At 41.6% G+C, this 17576-nt stretch overlaps 1 protein-coding gene across 5 annotated transcripts in view; it reads left to right on the top strand.

Annotated features, from left to right (window-relative positions):
• Positions 1-17576, top strand: part of LINGO2 (leucine rich repeat and Ig domain containing 2) — a 760588-nt gene that overhangs the window by 104424 nt on the left and 638588 nt on the right. For 2 of the 5 annotated variants that reach the window (XM_065549694.1, XM_005294757.4), the window contains exon 1: positions 2818-2991. The exons of the other annotated variants lie outside the window; for them this stretch is intronic. The gene's annotated coding sequence lies outside the window, so the exon portion shown is untranslated. Of the gene's footprint in view, positions 1-2817; positions 2992-17576 lie in introns of those variants that run through there. 5 annotated transcript variants of the gene reach the window in all.

The raw sequence follows: 17576 nt of genomic DNA, 5'->3' as shown, positions 1-17576 counted from the left end.
AAACTGCTTTGGAGGCTGGCGGAGGTTCAGCTTGCTCATAGCCATCCTAGCAGCATTGGATGGTGTTTTATTTTTTTGCTCTCCTGTGATGGAGAATGGTTGTTCCAAATGGCAGTGCCCAGTTCAATGATAGAGAAGCATTTCAACTACAAATTTAGAGCTGAACGAAAGAATATTAACTCCATAATATTGTGGCTTCATTGCTTGGTAATGAATGTCATACCTGATTCCTAGCATGACAGCACGAAAGCTATTCAGCACAGAAGCTTTCAAAATGACAGACTGAAAAATTCACAATAGAACATTGGAGAGGCAAAGTGGTTGGAAAGTATTAAGCAGCACCAGTGGGAAACCCTGGAACTTATTAGACTAGGAGGAGTAGCATCTGGGGCCATTAACCCAAACTAGTCGTCATTCTCCTTTAAAGGCCTTGCACCAAATTAGCTCTGGTTATGCTCTAATGAAAATGGGGATATTTTTTAAAGCTGATTGTTTCAATGGTTTTATACAAGGCCTTTCTAGAGAATTTATCTACTGTATTTTGGTTAATCAGATGGCTTGAATCATCTATCAGCCTTCCATATCTCTTATAATATAGTGTACACTTGGTGTATTATAGCTTTCTAGTAATAAAATGAGCTGTCATTTGCACACATTCTGTCAAGAAACAATTCATTTTTATGGGAACATAAAAGTATTACCTTTTATACTTCTCTCAGGTAAAAGCAATTTGGATATAAATAAATCTTTGCAAACACATTTTTCATTTTCTTCTGCTGGTAGCTTCCCACACATCAAGTGAAATTCACTCTCCCTGTATGTGAATTTAATAAAATCAACAAAATATGCCTTCTTATACTACAACATTTTCATTGGAGATACTAGAAATAGAATTGCAACAGATTATTCACCAGTTATCTTCAATGTACCCATAGTAACTGCATACCATAGTGAAATAGGCTGGCAGTGTGTCCCAGCAAAAGCCACCCAGTTTCCTGCAGGGAAATATTGGCTCTTTACTGAATTCATGTTTCAGGTAGCTGCTTATCCCACTCAGACATAATGGAGAAGGAAGTAGCTCTCTAGAGTGGATCTAGGGTTTCGGCCGAACAGTCATGTTGAAGGAACCCTATGAGAGAGGTTGTGTGACTGAAGGAAGTGCATTTGTGTTGCATTTTCTCTTCTGAATAAAACCAACCTTTTATAAAAAGAGCCTTGTGTTGATTCATGCATCCTGTGTGGAAGCATGTGGTAACTAAATACGTGCAGACAGGTGACTGATCAGGTAGACTGGTAGCTGAAAAATGGGTGATGTGACACAAAGAACACATCTGCATTTAGCAGCACTCTTCCCTGAGATCCATTAACTGCATTCTATCTATTCTCTAATGGATTCCTCTGAACTCCAAGTAACTAGTGCTCTTAGTACTGGCAGACGAATCTTGCACGGCATGCACACGGCTTTTCATATCTGAAACCGAAGCATTCCATCTTGGTTAGTTAATCTGCCTTTTTGAGGGGCAAATCGTGATGATGGGATAGGAGATTTATTAGAATAGATGTGCAAGTATAGGGAAGGTGATCGAGGAGTAGTAATCTTCCTCTGTGGCAGATTGATTGGGCCAAATTCTTATTTCAGCAACATGGTGAAAAGCCAGAATAATTCTACTGAAATAATGCCATTGGCTTTACACCAATGTTAACAGATGCAGGATCTGATTCTCCTTTCACATTGATTTTACTCTGCTTTAACTTTCTGGAGTTCAATGAAATTACTCCAATTTATACTGATGTGAGAACAGAAATAGCTATTGATGTCACTAGTGGTAGAAGAGAGGAGAATCAGAACTGCAGAAACTGGCCCAGTGCATTTACGAGAGCACTTGCGCTTCTTACATGTCAGTTATGGTCTGTTTCTGCACCCTTCTCCATAAAGAGGATGTAGATGAGCAAGAGACAGGTAGCAAAAGTAATACCACCTGTTATTTGTTCTGTCTGGCATTAAAACCGTTCTGTTCGGAGAGGAGCTGGAAGAAATATGCGCTCTGGGGAGAGTGGCATTCAAACCATGCTGGCTGATGTGGTTTTAAAATTGTTTTGGCAAACATGGTTAAACAGTCAGGATGGGGAAAGTGGGCCTTGATTGTTTTTCTCCTATTCCAACATTAGTTCATTGTTGTGGATGCTTCCACGTTGATATACTAATACAATGTAGGGACAAAACAAATAAAAAGGTATATATGTGCCGGGGTAAAACAAACAAAACTTTACACTATCTTTGGAAGACATTATTTTGCATGCAAGTACTACAGCATTCTCCTGTCATTCCAAAAACCACTACAGCATCACTATTGTCCACTGTTGAGTTTTAGATCATTATGCTAAAATGAAATACTATGATACTTTTTGTTTTGTAAGGGGTGTTTGATATAAATAAAAGTGAAAGTTGCTTTTGAGATTCAGGATGATCATCAGATCAGGACACTTTAGAGCCGAGGGATGCAGTTGTAGGTATTTCTCTTTCTTTTTTTTTTTTTCTTCCATTTCTGGAACCCCAACAGCATATTTCATTTCTTGTCCAGGACAATCACTGATTTATTCCATCTCTGATTCATTGCCTTGGATATATTCTGGGGATTCAGAGTGCAGCAATGAATTATCGCCAGATTGCTGCTATCACACCTAACATGTGCTGAGAGTTATTTAGCTCTTATCTCTATGGCACCTCTTCCCTAGTCTGTTCAGTGGACAGCTTGTACAGTCATTCAGCTTGAATGCTAACATTTTATTTTGTTCAAAAGGCTGATGTGTTTTCTCGGTTTGGTAGTTAGCCCTGACACTAAGCTGTGTTCCAGGATGGGTTGTTAAGAGGGGGCAGTATCCCAGAGATACAGCAGCACTGGCAGTCCACCCCAGTTGAGGATTTGGTCCTATAAGCACACCCCTCCAGCCAAAGTGGGACCGTGGCTGTGCTGCATGAAACTGAGAACAGTATGTAATGGGAGAGGGGAAATGACTGAATGGTTTGGGACTGGGGGTATTGGGGGGGGGGGGAGAATATCTCATGGTGGTGGGAGTTGTGCTGAACAGGACCAGAGAGAATCAGGTGTCCTTGGAACAACTGCCCTGCCCTCCCGTACCCAAAGGCATGTTTTTCTGTCTTCTCAAAATCTGTAGGACTCTCTCTGATCTTAAGAACAATTACTTGCAGCACTATTGCTCTTTAGTGTCAGCTTGTTTTTTTTTTCTTCACTCAAGCTGCTTCTGCCCTTATCCCCCCCATTTTTGGACTACATGAGTTCAATACCATATTTCAACACCAAATTCTGTAAAGCCGTCTACTCTAACCTATTCTGCGTCTCTCTCTGTGAGGCATTCTGTGATGCTTTGTAGTGTAGGATCCATCTTCTATAAACCTCAATTGCATGCCCGTGATGCTGGGGACTGCTTTTCCTTGGGAAGAGAAATAGCAAACCTTTGTCACAGTAGCCGAAAGAGCATTTGCATAGCTTGTTTTCTACAGCACTCTCTGTGCTGAGGATGTTCAGTGGAAGTTGGTTCATATTTATTGATGTTTAATTGTCAGTGGTAATGTGTGGACGATATGGCCTTGATTTCATTATTATTCTACTTGGAACTCTAAAGCCACACTGATGATCTGCTGTGGCAGGAGCTGATAATGAAACAGAAAATTATAAATATTTAATTCCAAGTTGGGTTGCTATTTTCTGTGGATGGATTATGCTTCCTGTTTGCCTGGCTTTTGCCAAATGCTTTTTGTGAGATGGTGGAATAAGCAAGTTCCCCTCACCCACTTGCTAGCGCTGAACCTGAGTTCCCTCTTCTCTTAAAAGCCCCCACTTATAATGGAACTGCGTGGATTCTCTGGGTTCCTATTTCATCTATCCAAAGAGAAAGCTTGTTTCTTTCTGTACTGCCCAGCTACTCTCACTATAGTGGGGGAAGGTTTGACTCCTGTGACTATACAACTGCCGTTCAAAAAGCACGGTATATTAACCTTGAAAATCTGGGCACATGTTGCATGTCCAGAGTTAACTAAACCTCAAGTTTAAAACTATTTCAGTCTGTAGTTCACTTATCAGCATCTCTTCCTTTTCTTCATTATTCCATTACCAATTAAAATGAAGGAAACGGTGTAAAAAGCAATGCAAGGTGGAAAGTTCACATAGGTGCTATTTTTTGCACGTTATCTGAACCTGCTGGAGTGTGGCTGATGTATCAAACCAGTTCTGGTAAAAGGCTTTTAAAATAGATGATGGCTGTGATGACACCGTCATAGGTGGGGTTTTTTTAAGAAGAAACCTGAGAACAAAATTCAAAACTATCCACAGAATAAATGAAAACTGGGAATGCTAGGAGGATTTAATGTGCCACTAGGCTTGCAAACTTTCCATACTTGGCTGGGTTAAGATAAAGTGTGACATCAATTAAATAATACACAGTCTGTTGGGAGAATATATTCTTCCTTCACAGTGAGATGGACTCAGTAGTACAATAAATCTTCTTATCTCTCTAACGATATACAATCCAATAACCTTCCTGTTAGTGATGCTTATGTTATTCCTGTTTGTTTTCAGGCCAATTGAATGGATTACTTTTAAGAGTAAACAGTGCGTTTTATGTGAATTATGTAGAAAATTGGTTTCCTTTGTGCTAGCATCATTTCCTGTGATGTGCTCCCAATATGCATGTGACATCTCGAGGACCTACTGGTTCCCAACAGTTCAACTGTGCAAAAACTTGGAACTTGCCAAAACACCAAATTTCAGGTACATATATGTTAGAGCTAGTAGAAAAGTTCCCATCAACACTGAGAGTACTTTGCCCTCACATCATGTGTGGGGAAAATCATGGGAAAAAGATAAATGTAAGACTACTGGAATACTTGGAGCAAAATATAATTGAGGTACCAAGTGGTTTCAGAAAAGGAAGATGGATTGCTGACCATATAGGGAGACTAGAAATGAAGATACAAAAAAGCATAAAGATTAAAAACTTTATAAGAAGTCGTCCTGGACATTGAAAAAACATATGACATGCTATGGAGGGATGGCCTCCTATATAAACTAGCCAAAATTGAAATAAAAGGGAAAATGTTTTGGTAAATAAGGATTTTTTTTCTGCGGGAACTTGACAAGACAGCTAACAGCCAATGTAAGGGACACAGTGTCTACACAGACACTGCGTCACTCTAACTAAACAGACATAAGCCTTTCAACTCTCGTGGAGGTGGAGTTATTATGTTGGTGTAGTAGGGTATTTACATGAGCAGGAGGAAAGCTGTAGTGTAGACATTGAGATAATTGAGTTGACAAAAGCTGCCTTCTGTTGACCTAACTCTATAGTGTAGACCATCCCGTAGAAACTTAAAAGTGCTTCAGGGTCATGCTCTGCAATTGAAAAGTGGCAAACTGATAACACCAAGGTGTGTGCTGCAAATAGCCCCTGGAAAAGCACCTATAAATCTAAGGGTACATCTACACTACAGCGGGGAGTCGATTTAAGATACGCAAATTCAGCTACGTGAATAGCGTAGCTGAATTCGACGTATTGCAGCCGACTTACCCCGTTGTGAGGACGGCAGCAAAATCGACTTCTGCCGCTTTTTGTCGGCAGCGCTTACTACCACCTCCGCTGGTGGAGTTAGAGCGCCGATTCGGGGATCGATTGTCGCGTCCCAACAGGACGCGATAAATCGATCCCCGAGAGGTCGATTTCTACCCGCCGATTCAGGCGGGTAGTATAGACCAGACCTAAGGATGAAACTATTAGATCTAACCTTTTGGACAAAGGTAAAAGGGATTCTTGAAAACAGAAATACACAACAGATTTATGAGGATTGCTGGGAGCTTAGTAGACAAAATGGTATGGATTGCCTCCGACTATCAGTGTCGAAAAAGGGGTAAAGGAGAAAGGTAACAAAGAAAATATGAGAGAACAAAAATAATTTAGCCATGGGAAATCAAATTACAGCTGGACAGTTATTTTCCCCCCATTGGTGAATTTGGAATAGTATGGGGACCAAAACAAGGGAAGGAAAAAAACACACAATGACCATTGAAATATCTGAATTTATTTATGAATATTGGAGCCAGCTTTGCCAAGTCTATACAGATGGATCAAAAGATGACAGCACTGGTAGAGTGGAGCAGCCTTCTGAGTTCCTAGTGTTGGAATCCAGAAGTCTAAAAGACTATTGAATTATGTGACCATTCTGACAGCTGAACTAATGGGGATAATGTTGGCACTTACCTGGGTAAGAGATGTGCGACCAGCTGCAGCTGTAATTTTATCTGATTCCTTGTCAGGCAATATGATCAGAACAGGGACTGTAAAGTAGACATGACATTTTCTACCTACAGAAATAGTGCAAGGAGGTATCTGTTTAACAATGGCATGGATTCTAGTACATAGTGGAATACCTGGAAATGAGATGGCTGACAAAGGAGGTGGAGGGGAATGCTCTAAAACATGAGACTGGATATTATGATACCTTAAGCAGAGAAGAATTTGAGTGTGATCATGAAGGAACTTCCAAAGGAATGGCAAAAACTATTCTATGGAAAGAAAAATTGAATGGGCTTGGAATCAAAGATTGTTCCCTGTTGAGAATCGTGAGAATGTCAGAAAAATGTAAGTGTCTGTGTGTACATGCATGCATGCACATGCGCGTGCGCACACACACACACCCCTCTTGCTGCATTTCCTTAAGGATGCTTGCCTGAGTGAAAGGATTTGCACGGGGGGGGGGGGAAGAATTTGGCTGAAAATGAAAGAAGAAAGTGGGGGTCATAGCTTGTATGATGAGGCTACTGTGCCAAAACACACACACACACACAGATGGATGCAACCCTGGGCAGAGAACGGAGTGTTGAGCCCTCCAGCTCTCAGATAAATGTCTGATAGCCAAGGTAGCCTCTGCGCTTGAAGAAGGGGTACACAGATCCCCTGGGTTAAGAAGGGAAAAGAGACTGATACTTGTACCGGAGATACAGTGAACTCTGTGTTGGACTTGGACACTTCCAAGGCCCTCAGAAGTAGGAGAGACCAATATCCTAACTGCAGGTGCCTACAAGGTTGTTGTTTTTTCCTCTCCGTGCTTTTATTTAATCTCATTTGCTGACTGTGGACTGTTCATTTGGCTCACCTGGGATCCCGAAGGGGAAGAAACAGCCAGAAGGCCTCAGCCTGAAAGCTAATTGCCAGCCCCACTAGACTGACCTGTCCCACAACGCCTGCTCGGGTGGGTGCTTGCACTCCCCACATAGCTCCTTAAGGAGGTGCCCTGCCAAGGACAGATTCGTGACATGGGTGTTTCGTTACCAAAAGATGAGAATGAGAATTGTAAAGCAACTTACCCAGGTGAGTCTGAGACCTCTCATCCAGAATATGCCGCTGTCATAGCTGCTGCTATACTGTAGCTTCTGACTAGAGCTGGGTTGAAAATGGGCTGGGGGAACAGTATTCTGTCAGAAAAATCTGATTCAATGAAAATGAAGCATTCTGTGGGAGCATGTCGATTCTATCAAAAGTTTTGAAGGAAACCAGGCAGGAAGGCAGGTGGGCTGGCAAAATGGCCCTACGCTTCCCAAGATAACTGGCTCCCCAGCTCCCAGTCCAGTGGGCTGCCATGGAAATGAGGCTTCCATATTCCTGGGTTGGCCAGATCCCCAGGCTGCTCAGTTCCCCAGCTGCCCACTTGTCAGGCACCCCAGGAGCCAGGCAACCTACTGAGAAGGCAGGCAGGCAGGGAGCTATATAGCCTACCTGGCAGGTGGGTAGATAGCAAGCTAAAAATTTTTGTTTCGGTTCTCCTGAAATGGAATTTTCTAGCCTTTTCTTCCTTAAAAAATATTGAGACGTAGCCTTTTTTTGTTCTAATTTTGACCTATTTTTTTTCAAAATCTTGAAATTATTCCAGAAAAGAAAATCCCATTTCTGCCCAAACCCTACTTCTGACACTTGTAATTACTCAGTTCTATCTAAATACCAAATTCTGCAACCTATATTTTCGCTGTGTAATACTTACTCGCACAAGCAGTACCACGGGCTTCACTGGGGCTTCGTGTAACTGCTACTCAGCGTAATGGTGGAAAAATTGAGTCAGTAAATTAACTCAAAACAAGAAGCTACAACACACTGGAAATTCATCCTTTGTATTCATGAATCCTGGAGCTCCCTATCAGCTTATAGCAGCTCTAACTGTTAGAGCTTGGATGAAAGTTATTTAAAAGGCATGGAATAAATTATAGTGAAACTGGCAAACTGAACTGGGAATCCAAAACATTACAGGAAGGTACCATAGCATTCAGTGGAGGTGGTAGGTCTGAAAATGACGTGGAGTGATCCATGTATGAAATACCTATGATTATTATCATTGCTGTTCAAAGAATATTTAGATCCAATTATTTTTTTCTCACCTATCTTTTCTGATTTTAGTTTCCATGAGTGTGGAATAACCCACATTTATATTTTGTTAGGATCAAGTCCTGCAGGTGCTAGTCACTTCCTGAGTGGTGATGAGTACCCTCAACTCCCATTTACTTAAATTGGAACTGCTGGACGCTCAGTACTTTTTATAATGACACCTCTTATTTAGACACATGAACAAGAATCTAGGAAGCTGACTTTAGACACTCATTTTCTGAATATCACACGGGATTGTGGATTTATTAGGAATATAAATATTTTTAATTTATGCTAAATTCCAAGACATGGGGGGAGAAGGGGAGAAGGTCAAAGCATTATTGAGTCTGGAGATACCGGTAAATGAATACCTGCAACAGAGAGAACCAAAAATAAAAAAAAATATTAGAAGAATTTTTAAAAATTTCAGTCACTAAAAACTTTGTATGCAGTATCTTTAAGTAAAATTGTTTTTAAAGCCCCTTAATCCAATTGCCAAAAGTGGGCACTTGGCACCATAAATCTCACTGGGAGTTAGAGATATCCCTAAGGGGTGCTGGGCCCGGGATAAATCCGGCTATATGGGCCCCCCAGGCACCCCTAACCACCCCCCCACACACACACAGAGGCTGGCCTAGTGTCCCTCCGCACCCTAACCCCACACCCTCTGGGCTAGTCTATAGGCTCAGACTCCATGGGTGAGCTGCAGCTGGAACATCCACGGGGGGAGAGGGGGAAATGGTGGGTGCTGAGCACCCACTGGCAGACCCCCAATCAGCTCCTGCCCACCCCCACCCACGGCGCCTGCCAGTGGCCCCACAGATCAGCACCTCCCCGCTCCCTCCCTACGCCTCCTGCCTGCTGCAAACAGCTGTTCTGTGGCGTTCAGGGAGGCTGGGAGGGATGGGGGAGGATCAAGGATGCAGCGCACTCGGGGGAGGGGGTGGAACTGGACGGGGAAGGGACGGTGTGGGTGGTAAAAGGTGGATGGGGTGGGGCCTTGGGGGAAGGGGTGGAGTTGGGGTGGGGCCTGGGGCAGAGCCAGGGGTCTAACACCCCCTGGCAGTTTGAAAAGTCGGTGCCTGGCACCACACGACAGACTCACACTGAAGTACAGGGCCCCCCAAAGCATGGGGCCAGGAGTGTTCGCCCTGATTCACCATACCCCAGGGACAACTCTGCTGGGAGTCAAAGATTCTTGGACTCCTAAGTCAATTAGGAACTTTTGAAAATGGGACCCTTTACCCCAAAGTTTGGTGGGGAGCAAGAAGAATCTCCCTGTTGTGGTAGGATGTGGCACACTAAATTGAACACGGCTTCAAATGGGGGTGAAAGTTAGAAGCTGGTTTCAATCATAACCACAGAAGATTATTCTTTCTATAATTATTGTATTTTGCACTTATGCTGTAACTTTTATACACCTTCTACATGAATTCGTGTAGACTGATACAACAGTTCAGTAAAAAATGAAAATGTATCATTTTAATAATATAGGCTTTAAAGTTGACTATAAAACTGTGGTATATCTTCATTACACTGAAGGATATATCTCTTTAAGCTGTAGTAAAATATAAATTATTGTGGTAAGTATTTAGCAACCCAATTTAACTCTCATACTGATGCAGTGCCAGTTCTTACAAGATAGTACCTCACCCACCTTGTTTTCTAATTCCACTTATTCGCATAATTCCCATTGGCTTCAGGGGGACTGCTCATGTGAGCAAATGCTATTCAGAATGAGGGTAATGGTAGTTGTTTGCATCAGGAGCAAGACCTGTTTTCTTGTTGTACATGAATCATGACTGACAGGTAATAGGAAAAACTCCCATTGACTTCAGTGAAGCCCAGATTTCACCCGTGATACTTACATAATGATACATGTCCCAGAAAAACACAAACATCATGCATGCTTTTGTAATTCCTTGTGTAGCCCTGAAGAGTATCAAAAGCTATTGTTGCTCGTACATTTTATCTCAGGTTGTTATATTTTTTTAATAGTTGTAGTGATTAAAACCCTGACCCTGCAAACTTTCACACATGCTTAACTTTTTAAGTATGTTAGTAGTCCCATTTGAAGTCAATTGGTGTACTTTCTTAGTTAAAGTTAAGCATGTGTGTAAAACTTGGTAGGATTAGGGGCCTTCGATATGAAAAGCAGAACTGTATGGGTAAAATACATAGGGAATCTTTTTTCCTGTCATTAGGGGAGTTTGATAGATCTATGCTGGTTCATCCCTAAGAATATATAAGCTGTGTTTTTAATTACTTACCTCATGCATATTGGAACAAGTACAAGGCTCATTTCCATCATAATTGTTTGAAGAGGTGTCTTTGGGGATCTCCAGACTATATTAACTAGAAAAGAACATGAGTTCTGAAATGAACATTGGGACAAAATACATTCAATATTGATATTTGAAAAGAAAACATTCCTTTTATAGAACTACTATGCTGGCAAAATGTCTTCTTATAGTCTTTGCTGTGCAAATTTCTTAAACTTTTTATATTCTATATATATTTTGAATAATTACATCTACTTGGTGTAATTATATGTAGTCCTCTAATATTTTATTTTTATTTAATGCCTTCTATCTAAAAGGATCCCAAAACACTTTTCAAAATTCATACATTCATAGTGCTACTAGCCTGGGCACTGGTTCAGTGCTGACTCTCTGGGAATAGTGCCACCTACAAAATCACCAACGCCTCTTCTTGCCCCAGTGGACAGAAGTTGAGAATCCCTGCTCTCAAGCCTACCATCCACACTGTCAGTATTATTCTATTCCCCCTGGAGACTTCATGTACTTATTCCCTCCCAGTTTTTCTTTGCCCCTTCTAAAGTTTATCGTCTTTTTAAAAAGCTCAATCAGGAGTTATAAACAGTATAACAATTAAAATACAGCAAAGATTTCTAAATTAATTAAAATTGAAAGACACACACAGACAACCTGTTGGTGCAACTGATTGGGAGCAGAGGATTCGGTTTTCTCATTCAGGAAAGTACCCCTTGATTTGGGAAAGCACTTAAGCACTTGCTACCTTTTGAAAGTAATAAGTCAACCAGAGTCAAGCACTTGAGTTAGTGCTTTCCTCAATTGGGGTCTCACTCCACTCTGGAGACTCTGCCTGATGAATATGCAAAAAAGACAGCATCCAGCAGCTCTTTTTCCCTCCCCCATGTTGTCAATTTTTCTTGGGATGGTCATTTTGCTTTCTAACTGCAAACACTGAAAAGGTATCAATTCTCTTCACACTTTACACTAATCAAAGCTAGAAAAATCAGGCCCAATATGAGGTATATCTGCAACTGGTTAAAACATCAGCTGAAATTAAAGGTTCTCAACTGTTTGTTTGTTTGTTTGTTTTTAATCTTTTGGCTAAAATGAAATGTTGTATCAACTAAGTATCAGATGCCTCCTCTACCAGGGGACTACGTAGCACATCTGATGTTCCAAGACATCTTTTCTATTTCTAACTTCTACAATTTTATTTGAATTCTACTTACTTTGCACTCAAGTAGATCATGGAATGAACAAAAAAAAATGTCAATCCTGGAGGAAGTGGCATATGCTGGTGTATATGATTCGTTGTTTCATGATTGGCAGTTTAATTGCTTATCTCAATTCATTCCTGATGACTGCCGAGGGCTGGTATTAGGCGGCTAAGAAAGGTGTGCTGCTGAAAACAAATCTGTTTTGAAAATTCCCGCAACAAATATCAACCAAATTTAAGGCCCTCACTCTCAGTAGTCACGAGAGAAGATTTAAATCTCAAACTTTCTACAGACTGCAACATAAATGCAATGTACCCGATGGACATGAATATTTGTTAGCAACAGTGGACCAGATGCTCAGCTCAGCCCTGGGGTCAGGCAGTGCAAAGGGGGGAGGGATAGCTCAGTGGTTTGAGCATTGGCCTGCTAAACCCAGGGTTGTGAGTTCAATCCTTGAGTGGGCCACTTAGGGATCTGGGGCAAAATCAGTACTTGGTCCTACTAGTGAAGGCGGGGGGCTGGACTGGATGACTTTTCAAGGTCCCTTCCAGTTCTAGGAGATAGGATATCTCCATTTATTTATTTATTGCTAAGAAGATGGATGTGACCACCTGAGAAATCCCCAGCATGGAGAGCTAGCAGAAAATATATCATTAACCACTGCACCACTCATCCTACTAGGCTGTGGCATGTGGGTGTTTTGAGGGGGCCATGTCAGGGCAGGCAGACGGTGTGGCTGAAGTATGCTTTGCTCAACTGTATATTGTCCCAACTGGTAAAAGATAGTACAGCCCTAAGCTTAGCGTGACCAGATGTCCCATTTTTAAAGGGACAGTCCCGTTTTTTGGGACTTTTTCTTATATAGGCGCCTATTACCCGCCACCCCCTGTCCATTTTTCCACAGTTGTTATCTGGTCACCCTACCCAAGTTTCTCTAATCAATGCCAGGGCTCAGGATGCCATAAGAATCAGGAAGCCTGGAGCTGTAACAAGTTGTCTCACAGTCCCCCTCTCTGCAGCTGTGAAGCAGATTAACTATACCACTGTGTTTTACAAGGAAAAGCAGAACCGTTAAGCTATAGGAAGATCAATTACTTTATATTTTATGTAATTACAAGATCCAATGGCTACAAGTTGAAGCTAGACTGGAAATAAGGTGCAAATCTTAATGGTGAGAGTAGTTAACCATTGGAACAATTTACCAAGGGTCATGGTGGAATCTCCATCACTGACAATTTTTTCAGCCAAGATTAGATGGATTGTCTAAAACATATGGTCTAGGAATTATTCTGAGGAAGTTCTGTGTTTTGTGTTATAGAAGAAGTCAAACTAGATGATCACAATGGTCCCTTCTGGCCTTGAAGTTTATGAATATTTTAAGTTTTTGTATTAGGATTGGTACCTTTCAACTAGAGTGTATAATCCTGAGTTGGGATGCTTTGCTATTGTATCAGTAAGGCTAGGTCCACACTACCCGCCCGATTCGGCGGGTAGAGATCGATCTTCAGGGATCGATTTTATCGCGTCTCATCTGGACGCTCCCCCGTCGACTGTGGAACTCCTGCTTGCTGAGAGGAGGAAGCGCTGTAAACTTAGTTCGATCTAGGAAACGTAGACTTCAGCTACACTATTCTCGTAGCTGAAGTTGCGTTTCCTAGATCGATCCCCCGCCCCAGTGTGGACCAGCCCTAAGACAGGCATGCATGCAAGGTCTTAGGTTTCACTAACCTAGTTCTGAAGTCTAGTCATCAAAAATGTCACTATTTTTAAAGACTGGAGCCAACATGTCCCAAGTATTACCTCTCAACAATAGCATTAATTCTGAATAGTCTTCCAAAATGTTGTCTGGGAACGCCCCTCTTCCTCCATACTAGATCTATTAAACTGCATTGCTTCTGTTCAGGCTCCTAGAGACACATCTGTATCTTTTTCCTCCTTCCTGTTTTAGGTTGCCATGGTATTATTTTTATATGTGCAATCGAATCATGGCTGCAGATACAGTATGATGAATTTGTAAATAAAGGACAATGTTTTTAAACTGAAGGGAGGATTGGGGGAACAGAAGTCTTTTTCTGGTGGAATTAGTGCCCTGTTTAGATTACACCTAAGTGTGTGTGTGTGTGTGTGTGTGTGTGTGTGTAATATTTGTGTTTGTACAGTGCATAGAGCAATGGGGTCTTGATACATGACTGAGGTTCCTCGGTGCTACTGCAATAGAAATAATACCAGTCAGTATTCAACTCTATCCCTTTCTCCTGATTACTGAGTTTGAGCAGTGGTTTTGAAAGATGCTTTCTTCTATAAATGAAATTATTTGGTTAAATCAAATGAAGAATTACCCTTTTTGACCTAACATGAGTAGACGCTCCTAAATTCTATAACATTTGTTCAATTTAACGAACAATCATGTTTTCATACATCTGTCCTCTCTGTCAACTTGTTGTACCTGATAAAAATTAAGTTGTCTTCTGTCTGCTTTGTATACAAATAACATCAACAGGCAGGTAATCACAAATTATTTGGATTCAGGAGTTCAAATTAACTTGAATAACTTTAAACCAGATAGGAGACAACTTAATTTCATAAATTGCAGCGAAACTGTAGTGCCAAAGGCAACTTGAAACATTGCCATCTTGTAAATTCAGCAAACCTTTGTCTTATCTAATTAGATTATAAACCCTTCATGGCAGGAACTGTCTTTCAGCACTTACCATGATGGGAGGCACAATCTGAATTGTGCAAACAATTGATTTTTTTGTTTCTCTGGCCAAACCAGGGGGAAAAATTGTTTACTTTAACCCAAAATACAATGTTTAATTTTTAGAATTTTTTAAGCATTTAAAAAATAAAACTGAAGAAAAATTCTACATGAAAGGGCATTTTTAATTAAAAAATAATAATCATGAAAACCTGGGCTCTTTTTGGTTGAAACAGTTCAGCAAATTTGACACACATTTGTGATGTATGTGGGTCAACTCAATCTACATTTTTAAGTGTGTGTGTGTGTGTGTGTGTGTGTGTGTGTGTGTGTGTGTGTGGAGGAGGGGGGCGTTGTCTGAAAATTTCCCCCAGCTTTAGTGACCATCTGAGTTCGGGCCTCTCAGAGCTACTGTAATACAAAGAATGATACCTACATCTCTCTAAACTCACTGGTTGCAATAGTCTGTCTATTCTGATTCAAGATCATGTGTAAGGCATCTTCTAATGCAACTGGAAAGTTTAAGGGTAATCATTGGAAACTGGACAAAACAATGTAGTTCTGCTCCATGCCACAGCAAAGTAAGTGCCATGGAGCAGAACCACGTGCAGTAGTTTCAGAGGGGTAGCTGTTAGTCTGTATCAACAAAAACAATGAGGAGTGCTTGTGGTACCTTAGAGACTAACAAATTTATTTGGGCATAAGCTTTCATGGGCTAAAACCCACTTCATCAGATGCATGAAGTGAAAAATACAATAGGCAGGTGTATATATTACAGAACATAAAAAGATGGGAGTTGCCTTACCAAGTTGGGGGTCAGTGCTGATGGTGCCAATTCAATCAAGGTGGAAGTGGCCTGTTCCCAGCAGTTGACAAGAAGGGATGAATATCAACAGAGGGAAAATTACCTTTTGTAGTGTCCCAGCCACTCACAGTCTTTATTCAGGACTAATTTGATGGTGTCAAGTTTGCAAATTAATTCCAGTTCTGCAGTTTCTTGTTGAAGTCTGTTTTTGAAGAATGGCCACTTTTATGTCTGTTATCGAGTGTCCAGGGAGATTGAAGTGCTCTCATACTGGTTTTTGACTGTTACAATTCTTGATGTGTGAATTGTGTTCATTTATTTTTTTGCATATAGACTGTCTGGTTTGGCCAAAGTACCTGGCAGAGGGGCATTGCTGGCATGTGATGGCATATATCACGTTGATAGATGTGTAGGTGAACAAGCCACTGATGGTGTGGCTGATGTGGTTAGGTCCTAAGATGGTGTTCCTTGAATAGATATGCGGACAGAGTTGGCAACGGGGTTTGTTGCAAGGATTGGTTCCTGGGTTAGTATTTTTGTTGTGTGGTATGTAGTTGCTGGTGAGTATTTGCTTCAGGTTGGGGGGCTATCTGTAAGCGAGGACTGGCCTGTCTCCCGAGGTCTGTGAGAGTGAGGGATCGTCCTCCAGGATAGGTTGTAGATCCTTGATGATGCGCTGGAGAAATTTTAGTTGGGGGCTCTAGGTGACGTCTAATGGCGTTCTGTTACTTTCTTTGTTGGGCCTGTCCTGTAGCAGGTGACTTTTGGATGCCCTTCTGGCTCTGTCAGTCTGTTTCACTTTCCCAGGTTGGTATTGTAGTTTTAAGAATGCTTGATAGAGATCCTGTAGGTGTTTGTCTCTGTCTGAGGGATTGGAGCAAATGCAGTTGTATCTTAGGGCTTGGCTGTGGACAATGGATCCTGTGATGTGGTCTGGATGAAAGCTGGAGGCATGTAGGTAAGTATATTGGTTAGTAGGTTTCCGGTATAGGGTGGTGGTTATGTGACTATTGCTTATTTGCACTCTAGTGTCCAGGAAGTGGATCTCTTGTGTGGACGGTGGCAGCATTAGCACGTCCCTGTGTGTCATGAATATTTAAATCCTCATGATTTACTATAAATCTGTACATCTGTAATAATCATAGCAGCTGCTGGTTCTGTGTAGGTGCAAGGTAGAGGTGTGAAGTCTTAAGTGCTTTTGGACAGTGAGTAGCAGTAAACAGTCTGTGTGAAGGAATGACAAGGTTCCAGGTCAGAGAGGGACAAAGCCAATAATTCTTACATAGAGGTAAGATTCATGTCTTGAAAGCTTTCTGTGGAAAACGTAGGAGCGGTAGGACTTTGGCTATGTCTGTGTACCTCATGTTGGGCCCAATCTTGCAAGATGCTGAATGCCCTCATTTCCTGCTGGCTTGAATGGGAGTTGAGAACACCAAGCACCTTTTGGAATCAAGGCCATTGCTAGAAAACTGCAGTGTCATTTTAAAGGCCCAATCTCCAGCCGCGGCAAAAAAGAAACCAAAAATCTCTTGAATAAAAAGAAGGCAGTAGCAGGAACAGAGGGAAAAGAACTAAAATGTGAATCATATTATAGAGCAAGTGAATTGTGTTTTTAAGTTTATCTCTTTTTAACAAGCAACTGAAGTAGATAAGAGAGGAGTAGATGGCATATAAATGAACAGTGGAAAACAAAGCAGAAGATGAACTAGATGTGTAGCAAGTGTATGATGCAATGTTTGGCTAGTTAAGAGCTAAATTATGCTATTTAGGCACAGCCTCAAGTTTAAGACAGCCCCCGTGAAATTTAGGGAAGGATTTGCCTCAAGAAGACAGCATGCTCCCCTCAGCTCCACAGAATACAAGACGAGGCAGCCTTCTCCACCCCATAAGTGGCTATCTCCTGCCCAATCAGCTTTGGGGAGGATGTGTGCTCTCGGGGACATGTGGAGGGAAGAGTATTCCCAGTGTGCCCTTCCGCACAGATTTTGCAGTTTTCCCTGACCCTTGTGTGCAATGTGGCTAGAGGCAAGGTTCCTCTTCATCTGGCTCCCAAGTTTACACAGAAATGTTTGTGGGGCTTATGAGCTGTGCTGGCAAAGGCTGTGAGCCCTCCAAGTCCACTAGTTCCAGAGCAAAGAAACAACAAGTTGCAA

The sequence above is a fragment of the Chrysemys picta genome, chromosome 6 (genome assembly GCF_011386835.1).
Source record: "Chrysemys picta bellii isolate R12L10 chromosome 6, ASM1138683v2, whole genome shotgun sequence".
Lineage (NCBI taxonomy): Eukaryota > Metazoa > Chordata > Testudines > Emydidae > Chrysemys > Chrysemys picta.
Note: the sequence above shows the minus strand (reverse complement) of the source record. Positions and strands in the feature narration are given on the sequence as shown.